We start from the raw sequence: 17,125 nt of genomic DNA, 5'->3' as shown, positions 1-17,125 counted from the left end.
ATATAAAAAGTGTCTGTTTGTATTCTCAAAGGTCTCTGCAAAAGACTGTTTGTGTGAAGAGGAATGTATGTATCAGGAAAAGATAAGGTGTGAAGGCCATGGTTATAGCCAGATGGTCAAGGAAGAAGGAGTGAAGAGACTTAACGATACCAGAGGACCATCAATGTTCATCCAAAATTAAGGAAGGGCAGATTGACGACCCTGCAGTGAAGACTGGCACCCCTAAGGACAGGACAATTGATTCAATCGAAACCAGGACAGGATGACCCTCTGGGAGTTGTATTGGAATGTTTACATCAAAAGATAACACCAGTTAAGAAGTAACTGGTCAGAAACAGCAAAATCCATAGACTTCAACAGAGAAAAAAGACTATAAGAACAGGGTGCTTTGCCATGGGACTTTGGGTTCATCTTGCCACACTCCAGGAGCATCGGATCACGACTGACAGAGCCCGGCTCCCCTCTGCGACCAATCTGTCTGGCCACTAGATTGATCCAGACTCTGGACTGGTAACTATAAACATCAACTGGCAGGATTGGGTGCATGGTGTGTGTGTATGTTTGTGTGTAACTGAAAAGCATATGCTAACTGCAGTATTCTCAATAAATGTGGTGTTTTTGCCTTCTCCTCTATAAAGATCCTGTGTGCTTCTTATAAGTATAACATATACCCCAAATTATAGATTCAAGATCAAAGATCCTAGGGCTGTTAGAAACTGCCTCCTTGGTTGGTGAATAAGATTTCCTGTACATCTTTAACAAGAGATCACCCTTCATAAAAATTTGGTTTTATGTTTGTAATGCAGAATATTGTGAAGACTGTATTTTGTCAGGTTTTCTAAGGGTTAAGACACATCCTGTAGCATAACCCACCATGACACTACACCAGAGATTTAGAAAGCCTGTCAATCATCCTTCTTCTTCAAGATAACAGCTGTGATCGGCAAATACATACTTACACCATGCCTATTATAGAACCCAGACATCTCAGACTCCACTCTTCTTCTTATCAAATTGGACATGTCCCGGAGGAGGTAAGAATGAGATAAAAGGGCCTGCATCATGTGGAAAAACACTGGCAGATTTATCCTGTTTTGTGTAAAGACGCTCAATGAAATATCTTTATCTCTGAAAGAGAGAAAAGATTACTGCTGCTTGCTGAGGCTTTTAGACAGCTAAAATTCACTACATATCACTCAAGTGTCACTTTGTTTACTGGGATTCATGGCCTCATAAAATGAGATAACATGATGGAATATTTTGCAAATCTCAAATCATTAAATGTGTTCCCAAGAGGCATGGGGTTGCTCGCTGGTTCTAGTTATTCTTAATATTAGTTATTTTGTTTTAAATATTTTACAGATGACAGTATGAACTATGCAGAAGACCAGTCTTTGGCAGAGGAAGTTATTATCGGAGCAGCACTGTGCAGTGTTACTTGCCCTTCATCAAATGAGTATGTTGATGTGCTTATCTGTGTTTGGGTGGGAAGCATGCTACCACAAGATGGGAGTGTTTGGTCAGGCATAGCCTTCCTCATGGCAATGATTAAATTGCTGTCTTGGAATACAACTGTTCTGCACCACAAAGACAAATGTATGTTGGCAGAGAATTAGATGGCAAAGCCTGCCTAGCTCTTGCCTCTACAATGCCAGGCCTCCTCCAGTGCAATTAGTCTCTGGCTTTCACAAGCACTCAATTAAATCACAGAATGTTTTTTTTTTTTTAAATCAGCACCAAAACAAAATCTCCTTTTTATAGCAATGTAAATTAAATCCAAGCAGGGGCCAGCAGATTCACTTCCCTTTTTGCCCAAGGTGAAACCACCCCTTGGCTCGGATAAGATACGTTTGTTCTCAAAGGCTTTGAGAGTGGGCTGGAGATGGGAAAACTGCTGCTGTACTTTATTATTGATGTTGACTATTGGCTCTGTCATGAAGTCCTTAATTGGGCTAAGTTCCCATTGAAGATAGCAGGTTCCTCTCTCTCTCTCTCTAGGCATTTATATACAGCTGATCGCTATGGCATCTGAGCACTTTGTTGTTCTCTTCACACTATTTATCTTTTCTAAGTGCCAAGTATTAAAGGACACTAGATTTCTAAGGAACCTAATGGCCGGGCACCTGACTGTAGAAAGCCTTAAACTGAATTAGTTCAAACAAATGTTTTTAGCTCTAATCTGAGGCAAACTGATGTTTTAATTCACACTTGGACTGTGGTCTGATCGGATCAGCTTGCAGCAGCTGACTGAACCAGCATTTTTCCCTGGTTGCTGCATCTGGTATTTCAGAATCTAAACTTTATTTCACAAAAATAAGTCTCCAGCCCTTACAAAGGTTTACAAAGAAATGTGAACTGGATGTAAGCGATGCCTGCCAGAGTCTGTAGGTAGCATGAAACAATAGCTCAGAGAGATGTAAATTGCCTCCATTTATCTCAATGTAACGTTGCCTCTGAAGCCTAGTGATAGTAATTTAAGTGTAAGATGTGTTAACTCTTTCACTGATCATCAAAACACACAAGAAAGAAGGGGGCAATCATTTATGACAGTCTGCACAATCTGCAGTCAGTGGCATCCTCCCTTGATGTCACAAGTGAGCAAAGCTTCAGGGAAGATTAAATTGTGGGGAAGGAGATTTCACCAGTCTGACATCTGCATATACGTTAGGGTGTGTTGAATATCTATACAGAGAAGAACAATAACAAAGCATAATTTCATCATGTTCAAGAACAATGCCTAGGGGTGGGGAGAGAGAGGAAAATCCTCCCATTTTCAGAAAGACCTCAGATCAGTGTGCTGCTCCAGGAATGGAGAGGGCAAGACAGCCAAGACTGCTGCTGATGGCACAGGGATGCTATGAAATCACTGACAAACCCTGCCTGCAGTTGACCCCACTCCTTTGTGAGTATGACCTCTACCCAAAGGTGGGGGCAATTGAGCAATGTGAGAGGCAGTGTGGTTTAGGGGATTAAACAGAACTGAGAACAAAGGACTCCTATCTTCTAACACTGGCTCTGACATGGTTGTCTGTGGCCTTCGTCAAGCTGTTAGAACTTTCTGACTTAGTTTTCCCCAGGTGTAAAATGAGGATAATACTTACCTACTTCAAAAGGGGTTGTGACAACTGATTAAATAATGTTTTTTTAAGTGCTATCATTAATGCTAGAATACACACTGGGCCACGCCACCAATGATGCCTGGATTCTTGGGACAATTGTAGATCAAATCAAAACATTTTAAAAAATGACATGGAAAATTTTGAAATTTGTTGGATTTTTAGTTTTTTGAAAATATTGATTTGTTTTTATTTCATAGGAATCATTTTCTAAAATGATTTTGTAAAAACCTATTAAATACGTTTTAAAAAGATCTCAACCAGTCACAAAAATGATCAATCAATAGTTACATAGGAGCAAAATGAAAAAAGGAGGAAAGGGTTTTTCTTTTTTCCTACTACATCAGCCCCAAGAAAGAAGCAGCAAAGGTGGGCCTGCCTAGAGACGCCTCACTGAAGCAGCCAATCAGAGCCCCGCAGGCTCAGATAAAAGGCTCTGCAGGACCTTAGCAAGTCAGATCCAGGCTGGGACTGGAGGCGTGAAGGAGGGTGATCCTCTCTGGTCAAAGGAGCCTGACAATTAACCAGAAGTTATTGCTGGCTGAATTTATAAGGCTGGGTGTGTCGAGAGAGAAGAACATGGGGCTCTTGACCCTGAGATAGGGCTGGTGGGAAGTGACTCAGGGAAGTTGCAGTGAAGGATTACAATAAACTGTATGTGGCTGCTGCATGTAGGGCCTCTGGGTTGGAACCTGGAGTACTGGATGGGCCCTGGTTCCTCTACTGACTCCCAGTAAAGTGGCATAATCCCATTTCGGGACAGGACTGAGTTGGGATCCCAAACAAAGGACTGTATTTAAAGGAGCCAGAGCTAGGACGGAAGGCCCTAGTAAGGGCAAATAGATTGTTTATCAGATTGTTTAATTATTGGAAGGCTTTTTATTATTATTTCTGTGCTAACTGAAATTTCAGTGCAATCAATACAATTTTGAAAAGCATTTCAGTTTTGGAAAAAACATCATCTTTTGAGGTTTTCCTTGCCAGCTCCAATCTTGAACTTATTGTAAAGCTGCAAATCATGTGTAGTACATATGCAACATTGAAAACCTCATTTATGTGTCTAAAAGCCATTTGTCCAGTTATTATAGGACTACTGTATTCAGGTTAAACTTTAGTTTAGTTTATCAGTCTTTTGAACTTTTATAAAATTTTCCCTTATGTCTAAAGAAGCATGTATCAACAAAACAAAATGAAGTCTTTAGAACATTGTATCTTTCCCATTAATAGGATTTTAAATGGATAGAAGATGTCTGTTAACCAATTAGTCGAGATGCAGCTTCATTGAAATCAATGGAGCGATGCCCAATTACAACAGCAGGGAATCTAACCCATAATATTTTTGTGAGGAGACATGAAGATAAAAAAGATCTCTTTGAAATATGGAAACAATAGTTCATTTTGTGTTGGGGTAAGTAATGTTAGAACATACTGTACTGTTTCTAAAACCAATGAGCTCATTGAGTGTTTCAGATACCATATCACTGAAACAGCCTCTGCAGTCTAGTCTAGTTAGCTCTCAGGCATGCTGGAAGGCAAGGAGCTCAATGTGAGTCACTTTCTTTTTGACAAACTTTTTTTTAAAAGTGGCTGCTATGAAAATGAGAAGCCAGTAAATAGCTTCTAGTTCTGCCTTTGACCTATGGGAGGAGAGTGGTCAGGCATTAGTGAAACTTCATTTTTAAGAAATTGGTGTTATTAAACAGAGTCTTGGCTTTTAACTTTATTTGGGTAGAGACCTCATTAGACAGATGGAGGTTCCCACTCCCTTGAATTGCTGTTAGTATCTTGAATATTAACAACAAAAACATATGCTTAAAAGCACCTCGAGGTTAACAAATGTTTAAGAACTTGTGCCAGTTTAAATGCATTTGCTTTTGGCCTCAGGCGATGGGCAATAAGATCACATATCAGCTCCAAAAGAATAGGAAAGAAGATAGTTACAATTCTCCTGCTTCTCACAGTACAATATGGTTCCATGGGATTTGGTCCAGTGATTTCCCTACACCCTCCCTGAATTTTCCCAACACCCCTCCCCCCACAGTTTTGTGAACTAGTTACCAATTTAGTGACTATTTGGAAATTTGATTTGAAATTGAAACATTAAAACACACTTTAAAAGCATATAAAGTATATGATAAAATACATGTATCTGAAAAAGTATAATAGATTTGAAAAGTATGAACATAGACTAGCTTCCTTACACAGCTGTTGTTTTTTATGACAATGTCAGTGGTTGCATTCATTTCGGTGATGTTGGCCAACCTAATAATTTCAAATGATGATTTGTAAGCAAAGTCTAAATGAGCTCTCCCTGACAGCTAGTGATGAGCTGGGGCTGGGGGGGAAGGCTTCAGGACCAGATTATATTTACATTCACACCTAATCTACCTAGGTATCCAGCAAACAACTGTGTTGCCCAAGTGATAGATTATGGTTGGGGTTGGCGGGGGAGGGGGATGAAATGTTGTTGTTCTTATTGTATGCGTAAAGGGCAGTAGAACTGTACTTAGCCTGTGCTGATTGAGGGCATCAAGAGAGAGGGTGGGGACCCGTCCCTCTCCACTGTTTAAAGACAGAGCTGATTAGGCTCCATAGATAGTCTTTTGTTCTGTTAAGTGACCACTGCAGCTGAAATCACTGATAATCAGGTCTAAGTGCTTAGTCCTGCTGTGTGGACAGTGTTTCTGTGGAAGAGACAGCCCAGACTGCACTAGCAGTGAGGTTCCCCCACTGAGAGCTCAGCTGAAATCACTGAGAGCTGGGTGGAACCTCAAGAGACCAACTTGCGGAGTTCACAGTGGCAGGTGGCAGCAGAAGGTGACTGTTCAGGGCCATTGGCAACAGAGTGGTGGAGTGAATGGTGGCACAACAAACAGCAATGGTCAGAGCGAACAATGAGCAGCTGGAGGAACGAGTAAGGTGCCTTCTTGCCCCCCACCTGGGAGGTGTACTCACGTGAAAGCACCTCTGAGTCTCCACTGACCAAGGACAACACTGGTGAGTGGGGTGCAGTGGAGGGAAAAGTGTGGGGGGTACGTTAAATAAACATTTGTTTGTTGGACTATATTTTAGTGTCTTTGCTCCAGAATGCTTGATTTGTGACTGGGAATGGAAACTTATATAAATATGTTTCCTAGTAGGCCAAGATTTTTAAAATGCATTATTTGCCAAGGTTATTATCTCACATCGTTGCTATCTTGAGAGGTCATTATGTTGGGGAATTTCTGTACTGAACATTTTTATTATTATAATAAATTTTTACATAAGAATGGTCCTACTGGGTAAGACCAGTGGTCCATATAGCCCAGTATCTTCCGACAGTGGTCAAGGCCAGGTGCTTCAGAGGGAATGAACAGAACAGGGAATCATCAAGTGATCCATCCCCTGTTACCCATTCCCAGCTTCTGGCAAACGGCTAGGGACACTCAGAGCATGGTGTTGCATCCCTCCTCATCCTGGCTAATAGTCACTGATGGACATCTTCTCCAGGAATTTATCTAGTTCTTTTTTTAATCCTGTTATAGTTTTGGTCTTCACAGCATCCCCTGGCAAAGAGTTCCATGGGTTGACTTATGTTGTGTGAAGAAGTACTTCCTTTTGTTTTTTTAAAACCTGCTGCCTATTAATTTCATTGGATGACTTCTAGTTCTTGTGTTATGTGAAGGATTAAATAACATTTCCTTATTCACTTTCTTCACACCAGTAAAGATTTTATAGACCTCTATCATATTCCCCCTTAGTTGTCTCTTTTCTAAACTGAAAATTCCCAGTCATTTTAATCTCTCCTCCTGTTTCATATCCCTAATCATTTTAGTTGCTCATCTCTGTACCTTTTCCAATTCCAATATATCTTTTTTGGGATGGGGTGACCAGATCTGCACACAGTATTCAAGGTGTGCACGCACCATGGATTTACATAGAGGCAATATGATATTTTTTGTCTTATTATCTATCCCTTTCTTAATGATTCCCAACATTTTGTTTGCTTTTTTGACTGCCGCTGCACATTGAGTGGATGTTTTCAGAGAACTAGCCACAATCACTCCAAGATCTCTTTCTTGAGTGGTAACAGCTAATTCAGACTCTATCATTTTGTATGTATAGTTGGGATTATGTTTTCCAATGTGCATTACTTTGCATTTATCAACATTGAATTTCATCTGCCATTTTGTTGCCCAGTCACCCGGTTTTGTGAGATCCCTTTGTAACTCTTCGCAGTCTGCCTGGGACTTAACTATCTTGAATAGTTTTGCATCATCTGCAAATTTTGCCACCTCACTGTTTACCCCTTTTTCCAGATCATTTATGAATATGTTGAACAGTAATGGTCCCAGTACTGACCCTCAGGGATACCACTATCTCTCTCCATTCTGAAAACTGATAATTTATTCTCACCCTTTGTTTCCCATCTTTTAACCAGTTACTGATCCATGAGAGGACTTCCCCCTTATCCCATGAGGGCTTACTTTTCAAAAGTCAATTTAAATTAAATCCATTTTTTTTTAAATTGTATTTTTTTAGAAATCTAGACCTGTTATGTGTTTTGGTGTAACTTGCATTATCCTTATGTTAAATTTGCATTATCCTAACAAAACATTTACTTTATTCATATCTCTTTTATATGTTGCAGGTCAAAGTGAAAATGAAAAGACAAAAAACAATACAATAATTTTTCCACTCAAAGGCCTCAAAAACTAACCAAGGTGAAGAACACATCAAAAACCAAGAATACGATACTATGGAGGCAAAGAGTTGATTGGATTATACCATTTGTTCCATTGCTAATGAGTTGCGATTTAAACATGTCAGGGAGTTAGTGTCAGGATGCAATGACCATGTTCTTCTGAGGAGGAATTCATACAAACCTCCAATACGTTGGTGCCACCACAGTGATTCAAAAACCAAGAATATATCAATATGTCATCTGAAGGTTCAAGTGGTATATCTACATTCGACCAGCCCGAAACACAAATACAGCTACCTACTGAAGAAACAGTGTCTCCAAAACCTAAAGGCAGTTTCCAATGTTTTTTGGTCAAAGTGTTCCCATTTATTGAAGTTACAAAAGGTGGCTTCTGGTGCACCTCTTGCAAAAAAGCTTATGAAGAAGGAATTCCCAATGCTATAATTGGTAAAAGTGGAGGAGCTTGGCTTGTCAAACCGATCAGCAAAGCCAATGCTGACAAACTACGTGAAAAGGCTGCAAAACACCAGCCTCTGGAGTGTATCAATGTGCAGAAAGCCTTATAAGCCCACTTTCAAAGCCAATTTTAGAAGTACTTAATGAGGCTGTTAAGAATGCTGGAGACACAATACAGTTCATGCGAACAAACATGGCTGTGCCATCCTACTTTCTATTTAAGCAAGAGATACCACACACTGGAGGCCAATGTTAAGTGCATTGTCACTTGTTCATCCTGAAGTTGAACACTGGTTCCGAACAAGACCAGCAAATGCTCACTATCTTTCTGCAAGAAACTCAACTGACTGGCTAGAAGCATGTGGTGCAACAGTGAAAGACTCAACAGTTGAAAAAGTGAAGAACTCTCACCACATTCAAAAAAACTGCATACATGGCTGATGAATGCACTGATGCAAATGGGCATCAAGTATTAAGTCATTGTGTATGTTATCTTGATGTCAGGGGTAGGCCAGTAGATGCATTTCTAGATGTTCAAGTTATAGAAGACACATCGGCTGCATCTGTGACAACCCACATCTTAGAAGAGTTAAATGCTTGTCAATTAGACCCCAAACAGATGGCTGCTTGTGCATTTGATGGAGCTGCAAACTTCTGTTGTCTTAAAATTATTCCAGCCGTTATTACTGGCTTTGAAAAGTATTTACTGAGATGGCAATGATCTAAGTAGTGAGGCTGGTGGATTACTTTTGCTACTACATTCAAAGAAGACTATTGCCATTCTCTGTCTTGTAACTCTACTGTTGAAACCACTTGGATAATTAAACAATGCCATCCAGGCATCTGCTACAACAGTAATAGATCTTTGTCCAGCAATAGAAGCTACATTTGGACCAATCAGAGATCTATACATTGAAAAAGTACTGGAAGAAGCAAAGACTTCAGTCCAGAAGTTGACTAATGAAGGCATTTATATTGAATCCTTAAGTGAAGAAGACAAGAAGTGTTTGTTAAGACAACTGAAAAAGTACACAGACTTGATTCTTTAAAATCTACAACAGCGACTTCTAGATTCTACTCAACCTCTATGTAGGTTTTACAGATGCCTGTCCCATAAAAAACCAACAGTTGAGTGGAGTCAGGCACTACCAGCAATGGGACTGCCATGTGATTAGGACAGAATAGAGAATTTGAACACAGAGTGGAATATCATACGACGAATGAATGAAGATTTGACTTCAACTTCTTTTTTATCATCACTAGTGGCTCAACCTGATCTTTGTGTTCTGTTTCCTGGGATGAAAGAAGTAGGAATTCATCTCTTGCTACTCCTAGTCACAACAGCTACAGTTGAGCATTCTTTTTCATCATTGAATAGAATTTTGTGTTCTGAAAGAAGTCGCCTTCTGCCTGATCATGTGAATGAACTAATGAGCATATCAACTGAAAGAATGGAAGTACCGGACACACGAGACGCCACCAAAGATGAACGCATTGCATTCAAGAAGTTCATTAACAGAGTTGTGCAAAATTATAACAAGAAACCAAGAAGGATGTAGACGTAGTGCTTCATAGAAGTCTTGAGTAGCCAACTTTAATTTGTGTGATGATTTTAAAACATGAGTTAAATCTAATAAAATGGTCATGAAACATTTTTCAGTTTTTACTATGGTGCCATACAGCCCCCCTTCACCCTCAGTCTCACCCTTCATCGACCCTGACACACACACTCTGTAAATTCGAACACCCCCCCACCCCGCCTCAATTTCAATTCCTGGGGAAGCCACTGATTTGGTCCTTGATAGAATCAAAACAGGTTAGCCATGCATGTAAAGATATAAACAAGAAAGTGGTAAAACAACCTAAAACTAGCCACCTCAGTCACTTTCGCAAGGTGAAATAGTTTATTGTCGAGGACAAACATAAGCTTTTATGAGGCATTTAATTTTGGAATATAACCCAAGATGCAAACATAGTAATATATGTAAAACAATAACATGCTGCATTTAGAATTAATAACTAAATCAATGTAAGGCATCCATAAACCAAGATAAGAGTGTCAACACAAGCACATTGCACCAATTTAATGAAATCGCTTTCTAAACTGATTTATCTAACTTGTTTGTTTCCTATGTAGACAAACCTTAAAGTGACTTTATATGTTTCTCATAATTTTTTTTTTTTTTTTTGCTAGGCTCTTGGTCTCAATGATACCTTGTTGCAGTGAGTTCCACAGTTTAAAAAAGTGTTGTTGTTTTTAAATGTGTTTTCTGAGCTGACTCTGATTTCACTCTGGTGCAAAGAGTTACACTATTGTAAAACTAGTTTAATGAGAACAGATTCAGGCCTTCTATTTCCTTTAACAAACTTGAGGAGTTGCAGAAAACTGCTAGTAGGATAATGGTACTATGTGAACTCAGCAGCATATAGCAACTTGAGAAGTCACATGAAATCTACCTAAACAAGTTCACTAACACTCAGCACAGTCACTGGATTCTTACCTCTAGAGAACATCGCAATGGGCTTGATCCAAAGCCCACTGAAGTCAATGAGAGTTATTGCATTTATTTCAGTGGGCTTTGGAACTGACCCATAATGCATAAATATTATTATTTATTATGAGTTACTCAGGCCAAAAGTGAGCAACATGCCTAACAATATAGGAGAAAACTGGTAGAACTATAAAAAGAAAATATTATTTCGGTGGCTTAAAACATTACCTTCAAAATATAACACAATCTAAATATAAAAGACTTAGTACTGTCAGTATGTGGACAAGTGCTGTAGAGAGCATTCATTAAGAATTATAATGACCTAGATTTTTTCCATCTGAACAATAAAAGCTATTTATAGTTAACATAAGGACATAAGAATGACCATATCAGGTCAGACCAAAGGTCCATCCTGCCCAGTATCCTGTCTACCAACAGTGGCCAATGCCAGGTGTCCCAGAGGGAGTGAATCTAACAGGTAATGATCAAGTGATCTCTCTCCTGCCATCGATCTCCACCCTCTGGCAAAGAAAGGCTAGGGACACTATTCCTTACCCATCCTGGCTAATAGCCATTAATGGACTTAACCTCCATGAAGTTATCTAGTTCTCTTTTAAACCCTGTTATAGTCGTAGCCTTCACAACCTCCTCAGGCAAGGAGTTCCACAGGTTGACTGTGTTCTGTGTGAAGAAGAATTTCCTTTTATTTGTTTTAAACTTGCTGCCCATTAATTTCATTTGGTGGCCCCTAGTTCTTGTATTATGGGAACAAGTAAATAATTTTTCCTTATTCACTTTCTCCACACCACTCATGATTTTATATATCTCTATCATATCCCCCCTTAGTCTCCTCTTTTCCAAGCTGAACAGTCCTAACCTCTTTTATCTCTCCTCATATGGGACCCATTCCAAACCCCTAATCATTTTAGTTGCCCTTCTCTGAACCTTTTCTAATGCCAGTATATCTTTTTTGAGATGAGGAGACTACATCTGTATGCAGTATTCAAGATGTGGGCGTACCATGGATTTATATAAGGGCAATAAAATATTCTCCGTCTTATTCTCTATCCCCTTTTAATGATTTCTAACATCCTGTTTGCTTTTTTGGCTGCCGCTGCACTCTGCGTGGACGTCTTCAGAGAACTATCTATGATGACTCCAAGATCCCTTTCCTGATTAGTTGTAGTTGTTAGTTAAAATGAATTAATAGGTCAGGATGGACTACAAAGACTGGAAATATTTCCAAACTAGAGATTCATAATATTCAAGACCACCTAATATTAGCATTACAATAAGTATAAAATTGTTCATGGACAATATTGAGCTTACACTACTGTGGACTCTTTCATTCAAATTGATTCCCAGGTGCTTTACAAATTTAACAAGTTGATTGTACAGACTAGACTGCATACACTGTTGGTGGGTGAGTGGGTGGATGGGTGTGTGTGTGTATGAGGGGATGGTGTTTCTTAAAAATACACAGAGAAGTTGGGTGAGGTAATATCCTTTTTGGACCATCTTCTGTTGGTGAAAGACAAGCTGGGAAAGATAATCAGACCAGAAAAAGAGCTTTGTGGAGCTCAAAGGCTTGCCTCATTACCAAGTGGGTCCAATAACAGATATGACCTCACCCACCTTGTCTCTCTCATATCCTGGGACCAACATGGCTACAACAACACTGCAAATGTTAAAAATACAGACATGCTTTCTCAAGCCCCACTACTACAAAGTCATGCCTGGATGCTTAATTTTACACTCTGATGATAATGCCATTGATCTAAACAGAACTACTCCCATGCTGAAAGTTACATAGGCCAATTAATCAGTTTGCTTATTGTAGATGTGTAATGATTTTTACTATTCTGTCACCTTGTTATAATTTTTTGTTTTCCTGTTAATCACTACACTTTTGTTATCTTAGCCATTTCCAAATATCATTGTTGCTCAGTTTAGGTGAAATAGTGGCTAAAATACAAATCATCCACTTCTTCTGTGTGGTTAAGAAAAGCAAGATGTGGACCCATAATCATCTTACTTTGGTTATAGTCTTAATTTAATTATTGTATGTCCTGTCCAGTAAGACTCATTTCTTGAAATAAGTGCAAGTAAGCTTTGCTATCAGCACCACAGTACGTTTATGAGGAGGGACAAGTTTAAGGAGTACTATTAAAAAGCTGAACAGAGATGAGTTCACTAGCTTACATTCCTAAGTAGAGCCAGGAGAATTTTGACATTTCTAATTAACATCTTTTTGAGAAATCGCCTGAAAAAAATTAAAAAAGAAGGTGGGGAAATAGATTCAATATGTGTAATGACTCAGCCACTCCCAGTCTCTATTCAAACCCAAGTTAATGGTATTTAGTTTGCATATTAATTCAAGCTCAGCAGTTTCTCGTTGGAGTCTGTTTTTGAAGCTTTTCTGTTGCAAAATTGCCACCTTTAAGTCTGTTACTGAGTGACCAGAGAGGTTGAAGTGTTCTCCTACTGGTTTTTGAATGTTATGATTCCTGATGTCAGATTTGTGTCCATTTATTCTTTTGTACATGGCAGAGGGGTTTTGCTGGCACATGATGGCATATATCACATTGGTAGATGTGCAGGTGAACGAGCCCCTGATGGCGTGGCTAATGTGATTAGGTCCTATGATAGTGTCATTTGAATAAATATGTGGACAGAGTTGGCATCGGGCTTTGTTGCAAGGATAGGTTCCTGGGTTAGTGTTTTTGTTGTGTGGTGTGTGGTTGCTGGTGAGTATTTGCTTCAGGTTGGGGGGGCTGTCTGTAAGCGAGGACTGGTCTATCTCCAGACAGTCTCCAGACCAGTCAGACAGCCATCGTAGGACTTACAGTTGGTATGGCTACTTCCATCTTTTCATATTCTTTGTATTTATATATATATTTCTTAATATATGTTCCATTCTATGCATCCGATGAAGTGGGCTGTAGCCCATGAAAGCTTATGCTCAAATAAATTTGTTAGTCTCTAAGGTGCCACAAATACTCCTGTTCTTTTTGCGGATACAGACTAACATGGCTGCTACTCTGAAACTTGCATTCTTAGTCATTGTGTAAATGCGAAATGTTGGAGCAGTGTACGTTCAATATATCCTCATTACTGCATGGACAGTAAGTTGAGATGGTTCAGAACGATACTATGGAGGCAAAGAGTTGATTGGATTATACCATTTGTTCCATTGCTAATGAGTTGCGATTTAAACATGTCAGGGAGTTAGTGTCAGGATGCAATGACCATGTTCTTCTGAGGAGGAATTCATACAAACCTCCAATATGGTGGTGCCACCACAGTGATTCAGCCTGTTGGGGTGTGGAGGGATGCATGAGGAGACTCTGTATCCTCTGCATATGGCAGAGCTGGGTACCATGACACCTCTGTCTAGGACACTGCAGAAGGGAAGCTTGGGTAAAGGACAATGGCTGGGCAGACATGTGGCAGTTGGGTGAGTGGCCCTTAGACCACAGCTTTTGTTCTAGCATAGTGACCTGAAATTATGGTCCTGCCTACACCCTGCCTTCACTGGGGACTGATCTGATGGCAGGATTTGGGGTCCCAGGATTGAAGGGTGCATAAAGGTGGCTAAATGCCATCTTCTCCCTACCCAGTCATGTGTTACACCACGCTCAGCTCAAGATCTGAGCCCTTAGGATCAAAGCACTTAAAATACCGTGCCGTCGCAGAATGTTATCTACAAATTGGCACTTCTCGATAGTATTTTCACGCAAAGACAGACCATGGGAGTGAGGGAGCAGAGTACCAAGTCAGCGGTTGTCATTGAGCACCACTGGGAGGGAGGATGGGACGATTATAAAGAATTTTCCTTACCTTTAGTTTGGGAGCTGAAAGCTGATACCTAACAATATCTTGATATATTAACATGACACCCAAAGTAATTTGGTAGCAGAAAGTTAGATAAAAAATGAGAGAATTATTATCCATACTTGTATAATGTAGTATAATACAGTATGGGCCGTAGATGCACACAGAATTACAGATAATATCTTGCAAATTGACACAAGGCAATAGGATTTAAACTAACTTCCAAGTAATACTCAGGAGCTGTGGCTAGAGACCTCTGGATTTTGGTCTGCTAAGCCTCAAAGAGAAACTTCTGATATGTTTTCCCCTTGGGGTTCATCAATAAGATACTGCTGTTCTCTCATTCAATTTGGAGTAACAGATGTTGTTTACTTAGGGTGATAATGTGAATGAGGCTTTTAAATGAGAGAGAAGATGGAAAGTTCTGAATGAGGGAAGATCACAGAATGAACAGTCTGTCTCTCACCGAGGTGAACAATTCCTCACCTCTGCTTAGCCTTGAAAAAAGTTTTTGATTGAAAAACTCCCTCAAAAAAAGAGAGAACAGGAATTACATAAGAACATGATTTGCTGTTGACAAGACCGAGCTTTAAGAAGCTTACAATAAATGAACTGTCTGACACTGGGGCTAATATGGCTTTCCAGATGTGACACTCAGATACAGAAAGTATTAGTGTTGGTACAGAAATCCCAGACCTGTCTGATGCCCATAAAGTAACTCTGTGAACATCCTAATGCAAGAGACATTCCCAATGCAGCTGGAAGTAAAGAGAAAATCCTATCATAATTACAGCAGCAGATCTAGATATCTTTGAAATTATAGTATCAAACTTGAACAAAAGCTCTTATTTACTATATTTCACAGTAACTCAGAGTAATTCCTCCAAAATAACTGCACTTTTAAAGTCCTCAAACCAGGTTTTTAAAAATATTCTGCCACTAATCTGTTAAAAATACTTTTAACTGGAAGAAGACGGTGGCCTAGACATTAAAGCTAAATTTTCAAAGGGAACTCAATACCTAACTGCTCCTGTTTTTGTGTTTGTTTGATATTACAATTTCAGAAATACAGAACCTTGCACTCCTGATGTAATTACTAGAGGGTTACTCTTTAATTCTGGCCACATTTTCAGTAGTGCGCTTCTCCTAACAGAACCCATTGAGAACAATGTTGGGTGCTCTAGAAAATCTGAGCAAAACTTCACCTCTGTAATGCCACCAAAGTTAATGGAGTACCAGCATAAAATTAGAGAAATACAGGGGTGATAGCTAGACATTTGAGTTATGCCTCTAGAGAGGCAGAGCTGTTCTGGGAAGGACATTAAGCACCCCCACTCTTGTGTCTCCAGGGTTGCTTGGGTGAGTACGATTTTACTACCCAATGCTCTCCTACCAGTGCTACCTTCAGGTGGCATTTGCCAGCATGCACATCTTTGTTCTTTTCAGTTCCCATTGATGTGCTAGGGAGGGACAGGTAACCCTGAGTCAAATAGTGCTGGCTACAGTCTAGCAGTGAGTCTTCCCCAAGTACAGATTTCTGATCTGAATTTCCAAATAACTTCATCTCTGGCTCTGGAGCTCTTTGACAGATTAATGCTCTGTTTGTCTATACGTTCAGATTAGAGACGTACACATCACCCATTTAATTTCAGGCCCCTGCTTTCAAACAGGAAAACGATTTGGCTGACAAATACATTTCAGGAGCCTGTGAGTCAGATAATAAGTGCAGAATGTCATTGTTCCAGTCAGGTGCACCCAGGAAACAGCAGTTAGCAAAGACTTAAATGGGCTTTGGATCAGGCATATACTAAGGAGTAAAAAAGAAATCCCCTGAATAATACTACTCTATTTACTATGTTTCCAATGAATATAACATTTTCTATCATGCAGACAGATGGGCTTTTAATTCATTTGGATTGAAAAGACCTTGGTTCATATCAAGCCCATTTCTATATGCACTAATGTCAGTAGTATTGCGCATCCATTCTGAGTCGGATACTTTGTTTGCAAACCCCACGTATTTATTTCTTATTTTCAAAGAAATCTGTCAGTTATGTTGCTTTATTTATTCATTAGGAAAAGGCCTTGCAGCTGAGCACTCAGAAGAAACCCTACAATTACAAGCATCATGAGTGTTACTTTGAAGAAAATCAAATGTTTCAAGGCCATACTATGCCATCAGTTTTCAAACAATTTGAAGGTGGGAGTTCTGTTTTGAAAAAGTCTGCCACGATACAGTCATCCATAAAGAAATACATTTTAATACTTGGTGTGTGTGTGTGTGTGTGGAGGGGGGAGGGAATACCCTAGCAATATCCTTCTCAATAAGTTATCTTAAATTCCATTTCATTTTTACTTACATCTAACCAGAGAATCAATACATAATTCTCTAGCAAAATCATGTGAAAATGCATAGTAAATTACATGTTTTAACAGTTACTTAGTAGAATAATTATACTGGAATTTACTAAGCAAATCCATAGATTACTTATCACATAATTTGCAATTTCTAGATCTTATCATGCAGTTATAATTTAGAAGAG

The 17,125-nt window shown here is 39.4% G+C and overlaps 1 long non-coding RNA gene across 2 annotated transcripts; it reads left to right on the top strand.

Annotated features, from left to right (window-relative positions):
- Positions 1-918: 918 nt before the first annotated feature.
- LOC117875591 lies at positions 919-16,886 on the top strand. Of its 2 annotated transcripts, none has more exons than XR_004645295.1 (3): positions 919-1,034; positions 1,363-1,456; positions 16,659-16,886. It is a non-coding gene; the product is annotated as an uncharacterized LOC117875591 (long non-coding RNA). The 2 variants fall into 2 exon arrangements; XR_004645294.1 differs by lacking the exon at positions 16,659-16,886 and adding an exon at positions 7,747-8,419.
- The last annotated feature ends 239 nt before the right edge of the window (positions 16,887-17,125 follow it).

Source organism: Trachemys scripta, chromosome 3 (genome assembly GCF_013100865.1).
Source record: "Trachemys scripta elegans isolate TJP31775 chromosome 3, CAS_Tse_1.0, whole genome shotgun sequence".
Taxonomy (NCBI): domain Eukaryota; kingdom Metazoa; phylum Chordata; order Testudines; family Emydidae; genus Trachemys; species Trachemys scripta.
The sequence above is the reverse complement of the archived record's forward strand: the minus strand, read 5'-3'. Positions and strand labels throughout refer to the sequence as shown.